The sequence below is a fragment of the Citrus clementina genome, unplaced genomic scaffold (assembly GCF_000493195.1).
Source record: "Citrus clementina cultivar Clemenules unplaced genomic scaffold, Citrus_clementina_v1.0 scaffold_9, whole genome shotgun sequence".
Lineage (NCBI taxonomy): Eukaryota > Viridiplantae > Streptophyta > Magnoliopsida > Sapindales > Rutaceae > Citrus > Citrus x clementina.
This window is the reverse complement of record NW_006261964.1, coordinates 24900266-24916368: the sequence shown is the minus strand read 5'-3', so window position 1 is coordinate 24916368 and position 16103 is coordinate 24900266.

Genomic DNA, 16103 nt, shown 5'->3' with positions numbered 1-16103 from the left:
ATATCTTATTAGCTACCGAAATTATGTTAACCCTAATTTATTTGAACAATCGAGTAGGCGAATTTAGATTACAAATTAAAATAAAATAAAATAACTAAAAATTAAATCAATATGCAGGCAGGAATCGAAATCACCAAGAGATTAAAACACTAGGACATATAATTTCACCATAACCAATCCAATTTAATCCTCCATCTATGCTATTAAAATTTATTACCCATATTGACAGTGAATTTCCCTAATCTATTCAATATGCTCTCTCGAGTAATATCAAAATTCCCTTCATATATCAACCCACTGTATCTTTATATGAATTTAAATATGTAAAGATTTATTAAGCTCTATGGAAATTCTTAGAAAAATTGCACGAATCACGTTGCCACATCTCAGTCTTTCGTTCAATTAATGACATCCATTACATAGAGCAAAAGTACATAAATCTCCTCTCGCTCTCATTATGTATTCTCAAATCATTCAAATATTGGCCGGATATTTAAAAGCATTAAACAAAATAATGAACACTCAACCATGAAATAATAAACTAAAAGTAATATAGATTTATGGAATTAAGTCTTTATAGTTAGGCTACATTGTAGCCCTAGCAAAATAAATTAGTTCATGGGAATATAAAGAGAATCCATGAATTTAATTGGAAATATTCAAGCAAGACAATATAGAAGAGAGAAAGAAAAACTTAAGAATTAATCTTAGTGTCTTCTTCCTCCTCTAAATTGTTATGGCTACTCTCAGCTTTGGCTTAAGACTTGCGGCTGCTGCTCTATTCTTTTTTTTTCCTCTTGGATCCAATTTGATCCAATTTCGCGCGGCTGCCCTCTTCACTTTTCTTTTTATATTGTTGCGCCACCTCCAAATCCTTAAATGAAAAATGATTTAAAACAATCCAAGCTTAACCAATTTTAAGCCCATCCACGTGCTTGCCATTTAAATTGCCAATTAGTTCTATAATGCTCCCCACGTGCATGCATGCTTAAAATTGGTTAATAATTGAATCTTCCTTGATTTAGTTTTTATTTCTTTCCTTTTTTTTCTTCCATAGTCCGCAACTATTTTCATTAAGCTCCAATTTGTTTTCTCTTTTCGCTTTCTTTCACTTAAATATTCCCAATATTCCTACAATGATAAAATATAAAAATTAAGATAAAAATTAATGTAATAGAATATAATTTAACATAAAATTAAGTTATGGAAGCATTAAAATAATATGAAAATTATTAGCACATCACACATCTTTAGCACATGTAAATATCTAGATATCTAGACAAGTTGGTATAATTCTCTAGAACTCTAGAGCTTGGCAGCCTCCCTATAAATAGGGCATGACATTTGGCATCTAAACAATCAAGCTTTGAGCAAGCGACTCAAATACTCTTGTAAGCTCTCTTATAATCTCTCTTGTAAGTAATATAATTTCCCTTCTTCGGCTCCATTGCTCTCTTCTCTCTATCTCTTTCGAAGACTTCTAGGCTTAACTAGTCGACGAGCTCAAAGGCTTAATTAGCAACTTTTGACAAGAGTTGTCTAAGTGCCGCACAAGTTCGTTGCGCAAAACACTCATCTTGTGACAAGTGGTATCAGACCAAAGGTTTTCACCCACACAGGCTAGTCCGTCAGCAATGGCCAACCCTCCAAACCCAGCACAAGAGGGCGTTGTTGGTGTGGATGTTCCACCAGAGCCATCCCACGGTCGGGAAGATGGACGCACTCAAGGCAAGTCCTGCAGTAAGTCCAAGGCTCCATCTGTTGATACCTCGGAGCTTTGCATGGCTACACTTGAAATGGCTATGACCACCACTCAAGAAACCCTTGAAGGATTGGAGGAAATTATGGATGGTCTCGAGGGAGAGTATGCCAACTTCACTGTTGCAACCAAGGCTCTCATCCAAGACCAAGCCAACACCCTCCGAGGGGAGTTTCGAGTCTTTCACAAAAAGTTGCTGAAACTCTGCAGTTTCGTTCAAGAGGAGCTACGAGCTGTCCGTGCGGAAGTAGAGGAAGTCTACTCAGACTGGGTATGGCACAAACGCACACTCTCCGCTAGCCCAACATCCACAAGTATGAGTGATGCGCGACGCATCAACGTGCCAAAGCCCGACACTTATGATGACACACACAATGCCACTGTCGTGGACAACTTTCTCTTCTGTCCGACAAGGACTCTCTTTTCTACTTCCAAGATGGACTCAAGGATCGGGCCAAGACGGAGCTTAATAGGCGGGGTGTTCAAACACTTGTCGATACAATTACTGTTGCGGAATCACTCGCCGAATACTCCACCCAATCCAAAGATATAAATCATTATATAATGTGAATCTTTTATACTTAATTTTTAGAAGTGAGTTGGATTTACAGAACTTTTATGGTGAAAATATCACCACCCTATACTTAATTTTTAGAAGTGAGATGAATTTACAGAATTTCTGTAGCGAAAATATCAATGCTCTATAAAATATTATACACAAAAATTCAGTGTCAAAGTGTCAATCAATTGCATGCATATTCTTGTTAAGATTTTTGTTTTTTAATTTTTGCATGGGCCATCACGAGAGCAGGGGTTGCCTTTTTTTTTTTTTTAATTCACTTCATTTCATTTTTTTTCCCGATTTCACATAAACATTGCAGACGCATTTACTGGGCCGCCGCGTCCTAGTTCTCCCATTCTCACAACAACATCAACTCGGCCACCACGTCCTTCTTGTTCCCTCAATCAACATCAACCGTTGACTGAATAATACTTTAAATCCTGTGGTTATTATTTTCCTCCATATATTTAATTCCACGCGGTCTATCAATGGAATTGGTGCACGGCAGTCGTAGCCTTCAAAATCTATGGCAAAAGCAAAAAGCCAAAAGAAAAAAGCATTGATATCCGGCAGGCTCTAGCGTTAGGGTCACACGCGGGTAATTTTGCAGGCAAAAGGTACCGGCCAAGAAAGACCCAATCTTTTATGTGATGTAACCAATCGGATGGTGAAAAGTCATGGCGAGTAAAAAGACTCAGCCCTGCCGTATTGGTCAAACTGCAGCTTCATCATTTCCTATCCACGTGCATAAGTGAGACCCATTCTGGGGCGGTTTTTGGCCCCTAGCCGATTTCCATCGCCATCGCCCGCTGCCCTATGATCGATCATCAATTCACATTCACAAGCCAAGCGCATGATGTTTTTTTTCCTCGTGTTCATACGTAGCTCTAAACCCAGCGGTTTCACATGTTAAAATTTTATACAAATCACGGTGCGTATTATTAACACATTCATGGTAGAAGCTAATGACCAAGCTTATGTTAGAAGCTGGGTGATCAACATTGTGGTTAGAAAGTGACTTCATGGTAGTCATTTGTCCCATTCGTTAATTAGCCGGACCACTTTCTTAATAAATCTTCATCTGGATGAACTGTCATCAGCTGTTGGCTTCCCAAAATTATTTTGATAAGTTGACACAATTTATTTTATTTAATAGGTTTCCCAAATAATTGCCCGTAACAGTCTTCCTTATGATAACGTACATGCTGTCATGCTGATGCTTGTTCTTGTCTTGGTTGAGTGAGGAGCATTGGGCCGAGTAGTGTGCGCTTTTACTGTAGGGTCACCAGCCCATACAGAAATGATATGACCGCCACACGTGTTAAGATTATTGGATCTATTTTGATAGATTTTATTGCATTATTGGGCAAGGGCCGATATATGAACAAACGTTACGGGTTAGAAATGGGCCACCAATGTTTTACTTTTCTTATCTTAATATAATTTTTCTATATATTATTTCACGAGAACCCAGTCAAAGAACGCATTCTCATTTTCGGTGTTTGTTGCCCTTTTTAACCAAGCTGATAGTTATTATTGCGACCTAACTCATATACCAATTGAAAGTTTTTTAGCTCAAGATTTTTTTCTTAATTGCTGTAGGATAATTTCTTTAATATCATCTATCATTGTTGAAAGGATCTTTTTGCATGTGCGTTCATTTTCGCGCAAAAATATAGTTGGAGCCTCACTCATGTCATGAATTTAACTCGGATACTATATAAAAGTCTGTAGGCATATCTCATACTGAATAACTAAGTCCAAAATTGATGTTCGCCACAAGATTATATAAGTTCTCAGCTGATATGTGAAAACATATAACAAAATAATCAATTTACCAATATACAATAATATTCATATAATAGTTACTTCTAAATTAATTAATGCATATAAATTAATTTCTATATATAGCTTGTTCCTTTTAAGAATTTAACATCAAAGCATACCATCAAACAAACATAAGTGAAATGATAATGAAATGACTTAACATATTTGTTTGTCTTAACCATTTTCGGTGACAATAATTGATGGCCTCTCACATACATGAGTAAAGACTCGTCTAATTTCTATATTTTAAGGTAAGTATCCGTTTAATCTCTGTATTTTTAAAATACCTCAAAACATCTCCCTATTAAATTCTTGATACCCATTTCGTTACTTTCGTTCCTTTTGATTTGTTTTTACAATAATAGTATTTTCTTGGATATTAATAAAAAAATAAATTATCAATTTAATTCCAAATAATAAAATAGAAACAAAAAGATTGTATATTTTTTTTTCTTGAAAACTCTGCTGAGGAATTAATATATTAATTTTTTATTAATGCGAACAAAGAGTTAGTAATTTAATTTTTTTGGACATATGAGATCTTCCAAAAAATTAATATATAGTCATTTTTTACTTTATTTTTGGGATTAAATTCATAATTTATTTTTTTATTAATGTGCAAAAAAAAGAAATATTTTTGCAAGAGGGAAATATTGTAAAAGTAAGCAAAAAATAATAAAAATAAACAACATGAGTCTCAATAATTTAACGGCATTGAAGTTTTGATGTATTTTTAAAAATAAAGGGACTAAAATGGGCATTAACCTTAAAATATAGGGATTAAATGAGTTTTTACTTCATATAGATTGATCAAACTTTTGGTTAAGATCCTATTGGTCACAAGCTAAGATATAACAATATGTTGGCCACAAGCAAGATTCAAGAAGCTAAAACATTTTGTTGTTGGAAGCACTTGGTGGTTTTCAATTTAACTTCAAATTAAATTAATCCACTATTTGCATCCATAAATGATTAGTCCAATTCAAATTTAGAAGGATCTAGGATATTTGATTTGGTTGATCAGAAAAGTCATACAGGAACAAATTGATAAACATTAAAAATGGTTAACATCTGATCATTAGAGTCCAAGAATTTATTCTAGATCTCTAACTCTTTTGATTGGCACCAATGCTAATTTGCATTATAAAAATAAGAAAAAAGATGGATTAAGATCCTCTCTTGATCTGAACTTCTCTTAAGTAAAAATTTATGTGTTGATTGGCGATTAATAAATTTACAATATAAAGAAATTAACTTATATTCATAAACTATTATTACATTACATATGGCATAAAATCGTTAAAACCTTAATGGTACTCAAATTAGGAGAGGTTCCTAATCCAAAAAAGATTCAGTAACGATATTATCATATGACAATTTATAGTTGACAGTTCACTATGCCAAAAACAAAAAGTTACAGCTTACAGTGTCATAATAAGTGTGCATTTGCTCACAATAAAATAATAAGCAAGATTCAATAATTACAATATGGATGTCTATCTTCAAGGGTAGGCCTGAATCCCAATATTTTAAGAAAGCCTATTTTTGAGTATTTTCTTAATAATTTTCTAATTAATAGATATATTTTTTAAACTATTTATTGTAGGAAAGCCTATTAAACATCTTTCTAATTAATAATTATTCTATAATTAATTTTTTTTTTTGGTAAAAATTTTGTAGTCGGTAACCTTAGTGTTAAAAGGAAATGATTAATGATATTGTCTTCTTTTAAAAAAAAAATGATGTTGTCTTTTTAATTTCCTAAAAAAATAATTATGTAACATTAGAATCTTTGACTTTTAATATTATCTTTAATTTCTATTAAAAAGATTTTAATTTAAAAAATTAGTAGATGGAAAAAATTTCTTACTCCCTTCTTGACAAAGAAAATTATTACATTCCTTGATTCATTAAAAAAAAATACTAGTTTTTTGAAATACAAATAACATGTAAATTATTTGATTATCAATTCATCATCTCAACTTTCTATGTGCTACCATTCTAAATATTCTATTTGAAAATAGTATGTTCAAATTTATTTGTTTGTTTGTTTTTGTAATAATTCTAATGGAAGTAAAAAGAAAAAAAAACTTATTGACTAATTTTTTGGATTTTATTTTTGAAAATTTTTATGACCTTTTTTTATTGTTGTCAAAATTCAAGAATTAAAAACAAAATAAATTTTAAATTCTTTTATATTTCTTTAAGTATTGAAATTACATAATAAGAAGAGGGCCGAAAAAAAGAAAAAATTCTCCTAATGCCCCAAATTCTCTAAAACTAACCGTTCTATCTTTGCCATCAAATTCTAGAACAAATAATTGTTTCTGCTTTGGCTTCTAAAGAGAATTAAGCACCTAAATGAGAATCAGCTTTGCAATCACCTCAATTTGAAAGATTCAACTTACTGTTTGCATTGAGCACAACTGCACAAGCATACGAAAGGCGTTTATTTATTTATGGGGTGATGTGCTCACCTATCGCCCACTCATATTACTTACCCTGTTTATGAAGTGTGGCAAGTGCAAACACATCTTGTCATTTGAAAACAACACAAGAGCTACCACACCCCCGAATTATTCTCATGTCCTTTGCTCATTGTTTTAATTTGAGAGAAAGAGAAAGGAGGGTCACAGATATGATTATGAATATGATGTGACCTATAGCGAGTACATAAACGGAAGACATGGCCGTGTTTACATGGAATATTTCACTAAAATCTAGTGTTAAATTTGAAATATTTCTCTAAAATCTAGTGTTAACATGGGATGTTCCGAGATTGAGTAAAAGAATGTGATTGGTGAGATCTGTTATGTATAGAGTTTATATTTTACTGAGCAGAGGCAGTGCAAATACAAGCAATGTATGTATATACATGCACCCTAACGTTGAACGGGACTAATCTTTCAAATACTTCTACAATCCATCTTCAGTTTTCATTTGTGTGTATGTATACACAGATAGAGATTAGGTCTCTCACATTTCTTTTCTCTTAAGTGCATGTAATTGTCGTTTGTGTGTATGTAAAACTACATGTACTAATAAATTTAACTAGTCAAAATCTTATGGGAGACACAAGAGGACTTGCCAAGATTATTTTATTAACACGAATGAAGAGGGGTTAGGGATGAATTTCTATTATACATAAAACTAATATAAAGAACAACTCAAAAGAGAAACTAATATAAAGAACAATCCAAAAGATAAATTGACCTAAAGTCACTCTTTAATTAGGGTTTATAGAATTAAACAGATAGGGCAATGCATCTAAAACCTAAAGCTCAAACCCAAAAGAGAAATTTGCCTAAAAATATTTAACTGCAACCTCCGCTAGAGATCAGTACGATCAGTGAAATATAAATCGATTATCTTCTTTAAGATTGAGGAAGCCATTACATTAATTGAACTGATGTAAATTACAGTAATAATTGAGAGCTAAATGTTGCAAGAATTCCCTGGATTATACAACTTACAAGAGGCAAATACTGCTAATCCTCGGAGATAAAGAATTGCGTTCTTGACTTCGAAGTTGATGGAATGCCTTTGCCTGTTTGCTATCATGCCCATGCAACCATGGCATAGACATGGTAACAGCAATCCCTAATCACAATTCCTTCGTCCTTTTATGCAGAGTTTTTGTATTGGAAAATGGAATAAATGATGCCATGTACGTGAATATTTCAATGCAAAAAGCTCACGGCCCTCGGCGAAACCTGAAGGTTAATTTATTGGTGATAGTTATATTAGTAGACCGGTCACAGCACAGGTACTCATTTATGAGCAGTGAAAGATCTATTAATTTATTAACACAGTTATAAAATTACCGGAGAGTGGAGAGGTAGCTAGCTACAGCTAAGCTATAGCCAAAGCACTAGTCACTTCATCTCTCTCTCTCTCTCTCTCTCTCTCTCACTGATCATCAGTTTCTCAATTTTTGGGGTTCAAAAGTTTGAAAAGATTGCTCAAGAGTCCCTACCGTTGCTTGTGCTGCTCGCACATTTACTGGAACAAAACAATTTTAACATCATTGTTCTTTTTAATAAATATACGCATCACCCACTTTCTTTCTTTTGGCAGCTCTGTATCTCAATTTTGCTCTAAATGTCAATGAATGTATAATTAAAGAAATACGCAGCTTTCTATCTCCAGTGTGCACAGACCATTTTAGGGCTAGCTTTCATAATCAATCACAATTCTTTCTCGTCTCCAATTCTTTCTTTGGCCACACAAGATGCAGCCCTAAATCTTTACTTCAATTAACGAAATAGCTAGCTGCGGATCCAATGGGTAAAACCACTTTCATTGGTCCAATAGTTTTTCTTGCCTAAAATTTTCATTATTGAGAGGCTATAGCAGTATAGCTAGGGTTTGTTTGTGTATTCACTCAAATTGCATAAATGTTTTCTTCAAACCCTAGCACTAGCTTCAACCCAAATGCAAACATCTTCTCTTCTAATAATTACCTTCATTGTCCACCTCTATTCGCTGGCTATGAAAACAACAACGTTTTGCTTGATCCACTCACAGGTTGGATCTTACCGGCAGCCAATCATCAGACTTTGACAAACATGGCATTTACTGGCAATGGCAGTGCAGTGGTGAATAGAGAACATTATGATCATCCTTCAAGTTTTATACGAAACGAGAAGCCGGTGCTAGTGAAGAGAGATCGGCACAGCAAAATTTGTACAGCTCAGGGTTTTAGAGATCGGAGAGTGAGACTGTCTATTGAAATCGCCCGCGAGTTCTTTGATCTACAGGACATGCTAGGGTTTGATAAAGCAAGCCAAACCCTTGAATGGCTGTTCAACAAGTCAAGAAAGGCTATTAAGGAACTGATAGAGCTGAAGAGGCCCCGCAATGGTACTAGTAAGCAATTAATGGAGAAGCTTTTAAAAAAGTCAAGAGATCAGGCAAGAGCAAGAGCAAGGCAAAGGACTCGAGCAAAAATGTTTAAAAAATTTGCTGACACAACTCCTCAAATCTCGACCGAAATCAAAGCTTGCCAAGAATCAAGTTCTTATGTTGTTTCTCATGATCAAGTCCAAGAACCTTGCTCTTCCACACTAGCCTGTCAAACGCAAGACAATGAAGCTCCGACAGATAGAAATCAGAACCCATCTTCAAATTTTGCTCATGATCAGCAAAATCTTGAAATTTCAAAGGATACAATTAGTTGCAATACAAGCAACTATAACTTCAATTTACCTCAAAACTGGGACATCGTTAGTGCAATGCCTCATCAGTACACAGTCTGTCGAGCAATTACCAAACATGAATCTCTCAACTGGTAATTAAAGTGCTATATTAGTCAGTATATTATATTCCATATAATCTCAAATTTCTTGATCATCAATATTCGCACTTCAGATGTTAACTTGTGTTGTGTCAATTTGCAGAAGTTCAAATGATTAATGGCAAAATTAACCAGCGGAAAGGCATGCAACAGTCTGTGTCAACACTAACAGATGCATGAGCATTGAAAAAACGTAAGCTGCAGTTATATATCTTGTTGTTTCTGTAGGAAATCAGAGCATATTTTTGAACGGTTTTATTTCAATTTTCGTGTCACTGAACTTCAGATGTGGAAATATAATGGACAAGTTTCTCTGTTATGACCTTATGCGTGTTTGTTCTAATGTAAGCAACCATATGATGATCTTATAGACATCTTATATGACAACCATATTAAGCTAGTCACAGCTAGCACTAATTGAGTCAGGTACACCTGAAGATCATATATAAGTTAGGAATTTAATTGTTACTGAAAATTTTGATATGATTCTCACAAAAAGATATTTTATTAATGCCATAACCTTCCTAGTATAAAGCATATGGTTGTGAAATAATTTGTAATTACTTCTACAATACATTAGAGGTAATATAACTAACTAATGCATTTCTTGTCAATATGAACTGAATTCATATGTTTTTGTCGTCTACATACGCATGCATACTGATCCAGCAGTATAGGAAAATTCAGTAGCAAAATCAAGAATTTTCCATAAGCCTAATGGGCTGCATGTATATCACCTCCAAACAAGATTAAGAATAAAGTCTTGTGGTACATAATTGACCATTCAATTTTGTGAGAACACATAGATTCTAATCTCAGAAGAGCGAACAGTCTAAAAATTGATGAAGAAAGAATTCAAGCATGAACCTCATGATTGTTCATGCATGCAGTGTGTTTTAACACATAACAACTCAACTTCAGATAATGTTAGGATAGTCTTCACAATGAATTGAACTCATTTCAGAGCTAATCATATATGTGTATAAATGTTTATGAACATATGTTTATATATTATCCATGCTCTTGCACACTATGTTTCCAAGAACCAGAGTACTCAGATTCATTCAATACTCTATGAACTAAAGAAGTATAACTGTTTATTTACCTTAAAGCCTCCATCTGCCTGGAATTTGTGTATGTTTAATGGTTGCGTTATAGCTTGAACTTTGGAACTTGGCTTGCCCATTATCAATAATTTGTGTTTCCTGTAACAATACAATTTGTTTTAAGCAATAATTTGATCAACTGAAAGCGTTATCAAGAATTACTTTATGAGCATTAGATAGATCAACTGAAATCATTTTCAAGGAGCTTGACAATACATTAGTATCTCTAAACCAGAGAGCTCTTGAAGAAAACCGCGAGAATTGTCATGACTTCAATTTATAGTGATACAAAAGAGACAATTAGCATAAGTTTGCGAATTCTCCTTCCAAAGATAGGATATTTAGTTATAGGTGAGTTGTTGATTGATTGGGAAATATTAAGACAGTTAATTTTACTGTATTTATTGCTATCTTTGCCATTATAGACAGTAAAATTAACTATTTTCAATTCGAGTTTAGAATAATATCTTGCTGAAAAAAGTTAACAAATCAGTTTCGGTCAACAGAATAGTAACACTGAATCCGTGAGATATAGCTTTTGCATTTTCCTATTGTTAGAATCCAATAATTACTAAAATAATGCAGGCCTGTATGTGCATAGATAAGCATGTATGCCTGCACCCACCCACCCCCGCGTGCACGTGTGCACACACACGAAAAATGTTCATAATTGACAACATTGTGAATAGCCTTTTACAATGTTGAAAACTGTTTGACAGTATTGTGAAACAATAAAAAATACAATTTATAACGTTGTAAATCTATCGAACCTAAGAGCAATTATATATGCATTTTTGTGTATAAGCATATATTTATATATGGAGTCATTTTTGGCCCTGTGATCGTAGATTTTATTAAAATATGGGATGAGTTGACAATGATATAAATGGATTTTCACAATATTGTTAAATAGTTTACACTATTGTAAAAGGTTGTTCGCATTGTTTTAAACTCTTCCTAGGTTAAAAGATGTTTCTATATCTATGAACTATGAATATAGGTATTCATGTATATACATTTGTGTGTGTATATGTAGGTGTAACGAAGGAGCAAGTTGAGGACTATTTTATGGCATAGGTCCTATTGGGATTGGGGTTTCAAACACTCTAAACAATTTATTTTATAAGTTTTGACAGAAATTGTGTTTGATAAATTTTTTAAAAGTCATTTATTTTATAATTTTCTCTATTTTGACATTAGCTTATAAAAGAAGGGAAGATGTTGCTTTTTATGAGCAGCTTATTAAATAGGCTACCACACTTATTTAAAATTCTTAATATAATCTTTCTATTTTAACAAAACGACAATTATTTCTTACTTTTTTCATAGCCCTAATATATAAATAAAACACAATTTAAACTTATGACTATTTTGGTCATTATTTAATAAATAACACTTTCATAATAAAATTTACCAAACACATATACTCTACATTTTAGAATCGAAGCAAACGCAACAATATAGTTTACCAAACGTCAAGCTACTTTTTTAGTCAGTAGCTTATGTTATCTGCATGGCAAAAACTGCTTATTTCATTAGTCATGAGAGTCCCAAATTGGCCCTTAATTAGTTTAATGTTATGAGTGTTTATCTTCTTCTAAATATTTAAAGATAGGATTGGATTATCATTTAGTTGATTTACCTAGTAAATATTTAATTGTAAACATTGGTAAATCATATTATAATGTAATCCAATGAAATGAAAAAAATAATAAAAAGGGACGAGCAACATTCAAGCCCCAAGGTAGGCAGGGACGGCGAAAACTTGACTTGACCCGAGCCTGAGTGTTTCGAGTAGGGCTTAGTAGGCTCTGTACATGTATACTAAATACTGAAGTTGGTTCAAAATTCACCTAAAAAGCCTCATGAGTTTGGCTCGAAATCTCAAAAAATGCTTTAAAATTTTTTAAAATATGAATTATTTTAATTAAAATACAACTTTTAACATATATTTAACCCACAAGACATATATTTAAATTTTTAAATCATTTAAACCCAACTTTTAAAGCCTCAATCTAACAAAAAATTAAATTTTCTATAATTTTATAGAACATAATAAGAAATTTAGAAAAATATAGGATATAAAATATAAAATGTTTGGACCGGCCTGAAAAAAACCCGACCTGACAGAAGATATGTTAAGGTCAGACTCGCCTTTGCTAAACCTATCTCGAGCACACATTTTGCCATCGTAAAAGTGGGAGAGTCATGGATGCCTCTTTCCATTACGGGGAAAGATTAATTCCTTCAATCAAAAGGACTATATGCAAAAATTTAAAAAAAAAAAAGAGACTAGTTGTGATTATGGAAAGACTAGGTGGAGTCTCTTGGCTGGAAAAATCGAAATGCATAGCTAGTGATGAGTGTCGTTTTCCATTCTTAATTTAGCAATGATGATGTGAAACTTGATTGATGCCCTGCCCATGGACACCCTTCTCCTTAGCTACTAGTGGGGTATGAGGCTTGCGAGGTTTATAAAACTTCTTTCAACTGCATTAGTTATGATCAATTAGATACGTTGTAAAATTAGTCGTTTTTGAATAAAAATAATTAATTAATTAAATTTAAACTATACACAAATCTTATTAGCATTCAAGAAGAATATATAATAATAATAATAATAATAATAATTATTATTATTATTATTATTATTATTATTTGTCCACCTGGCCTTGGTCGGGGAGATTTGGCTCTGGTATTTGAATTGTGGAAGAGATATGAGACAAAGAGTCTATTTAAACTTTTGCACACTCTTACATTTTGTTTATAAAAAAACAAAGGAAGAATATGTAAATTATTATTAATATTATTTGGGTGGGCTTTTCACACCCCACCATACCCATGCTTAAATAATTTTCCCTTAAAGGTTAATGTGAGGGGAATGGATTGTTTGTCCTATTGTTTCCACTTCAAAAGTCCAAATCATTTGGAATATTCTCAAATATCAAGGGTAGGTTACGCTCAAATCACTATCTTTAATTTGTAACATTCACCTCTTCTAAAATTTGAACTTAGGAACTCAAATAAATAAAATTATTTGAAAACTACTTGACCAATCCATTAAAAACAATAATTAGTTATTAATACAATAATAAATAATGTAAATACATTTTGATTAATATACATAAGATTTTTAAAACTCATAATACCCAAATCAAACGATATATACATAACAAATATATTATAAACACATGAAATTTATATTTGTAGCCTATAGAAAGCTTGTATGAGCATCATGGAAGACATAGGTGGATAGTGTGATACATGTTGCTAAAGCCTAAATTACTATATGGTATTTCATTGTGGAAGCTTTAGCTATCAAGGAAAGTTGATGAGTGTTTAACAAGAATAATGCTAGATATTTTAGCATTAAAATTCTTATTTGAGTCCCAACTCATGGGACACTATTAATCTATGGGATGATAAAATAATAGTTCTATGTTTATTATCCAATAAATAAGCGATACATAGCATTATGACTTAAGTTGAGATTCATATATTGGAATCTCTAATATTATTGGCTTAATAAACACCAATAGTTGTCAAGTAAACATTACCATTTTATTATTTTAGAACTTATTTTTCAATAAATAACTATGAAAAATAACGAATAATGCTATCAAATGTTTACTAAGCATTTGACAATTTTGATAGGATTGCAACCAAGTCTGGCCACTCAAGTTTAAATTCTCAAGAGGATAAAGTTTAGAATACATCAGAGACATCATATTAACAATACAACAAGTAAATTATGCTATGATATATGTACATTTATTAAGTTCCAAAAATAATAAAAAGGTAAAGTTTACTTGACAATTATTGACGTCTATTAAGCCAATAATATTAGGGATTTGTGCATTTATTTTAAAAAACAACCATAAAAGTTGATTGTATAATACATGTGAATTATATTAAATTCAGTTATACATCTAAGACATGCATTAGTTGAATATATTATCTCTTATGGTTCTATAATTCCTCCCTAGAGCTGATTACATAACCTTTAATGTGTTCTAGAATTCCTCCCTAAAAGAAAATGAACTAAAAAATTAATTTAAACTTTTTTTCCCTAAAGACTTGATCCAGTAGTTATCATGCAGTTTTCTTTAAGTAGGCAACAGTATTTAAATTTTGGGAATATAGAGGGTAAAAATTTATTTTTTTAAATAAATAAATAAATTAGCAGGTATGCCCTCAAAAGAGGAATACTGATGGAAACCATGGCCCCGGAGTCGCCAGTGGCTATATATTTGGGGGCCCTTAGTTAGCCCCTAGGATTTCAGCACAGTGGGCAGGACCGCTGATTGCTATTTAGCTTTTGAAAAAATTATGAAGGTAACAGAAACATTGCAATCGAAGCGAAAGAGGAAGAAAATCATCAGAAACTCAGCAACTTTTTCCCCCCTCTTTTTTCAATTTTATGGCCTCACGTTATACACGGCAGTTTTAAACAGACTCCGCTGAACAAATTGATTGAATTTAAGTACTTATTGCTGCTCATCAGAAAACAACCAACATAGGGCATTAACCTACAAAAACATCCTAAATGAAATGAACCCATCAGATTTAAGGCTATTAAAAGCTATCTAGCTCTCTTACGTAACATGGGTAATGCTTACCTGCTGAGATTTGAAGTAACCCCTTTGTGAACCTCAATCTCATATCCTTGCACTTCACAGCTGCCACATGCCACCATTAAAAAGCAGTAGCCTCACCAAACACTGCAGCTGAACTAGAAAGAAAATACACCCAGTAAGCCAGAACTACTCTAAATTGCTTCTATATTCTACAAAGAAATTAATGACAATATATACCAGTAGCTATTAGAGCTTTCATATGGAGACTAGACTAAACACAAAAAGCAAAAAAAATAAAAAATAAAAAAACCATTATGGTGAAGAAGCTGATGACCAAACCAAACATAAAACATTGTTTTTCATATAAACAAAACTCTCAGAGAGAGAGAGACAGAGAGACAGAGAGAATAATTTGCATTGTACCGATTGTTATCTTGCTGAGTGTATGATAGAAGTTCATTTGAAATTCTCTTGTCTGTGGTAGTTTCTAGGGTTATTTTACACAGCTTTACTGACAGACTTTCGACTTTCAAGAAGGGAAAGGGTTTTTATTAGAGAATTGTTTATTTTGTACAGTTTACTGTTACCAAAAGGCTGTCCTGAAAGGTCGAAACTAACAGTGACATATATTTATCTAATTTAAAATTCCTCAAATCTGCTGCCATTAACTGAAAGACCGATAAATGGTTACTATGAGTATGCAGCCCTTGCTTTCTATTTAGAGAAACAACGGCTGGCTACTAAATTCGGTAACTTCTTGACAAACAATAACAAGGACTCTGTTTCTTTTGTCTTAAAATTAGATTAGCAAGCTATCTGGCCCCTAAGATATATGACGAACAGTATGAAATGATATAATGGTACTTTTTTTTTTGAAAGGGATATAATGGTAATTTAAAACGCAAAAGCACATGCAAAATCCCAAGAGACATAATTAATGGCTAGTTATAGGGGTGTAGTCCTGGACAAAAGTCAA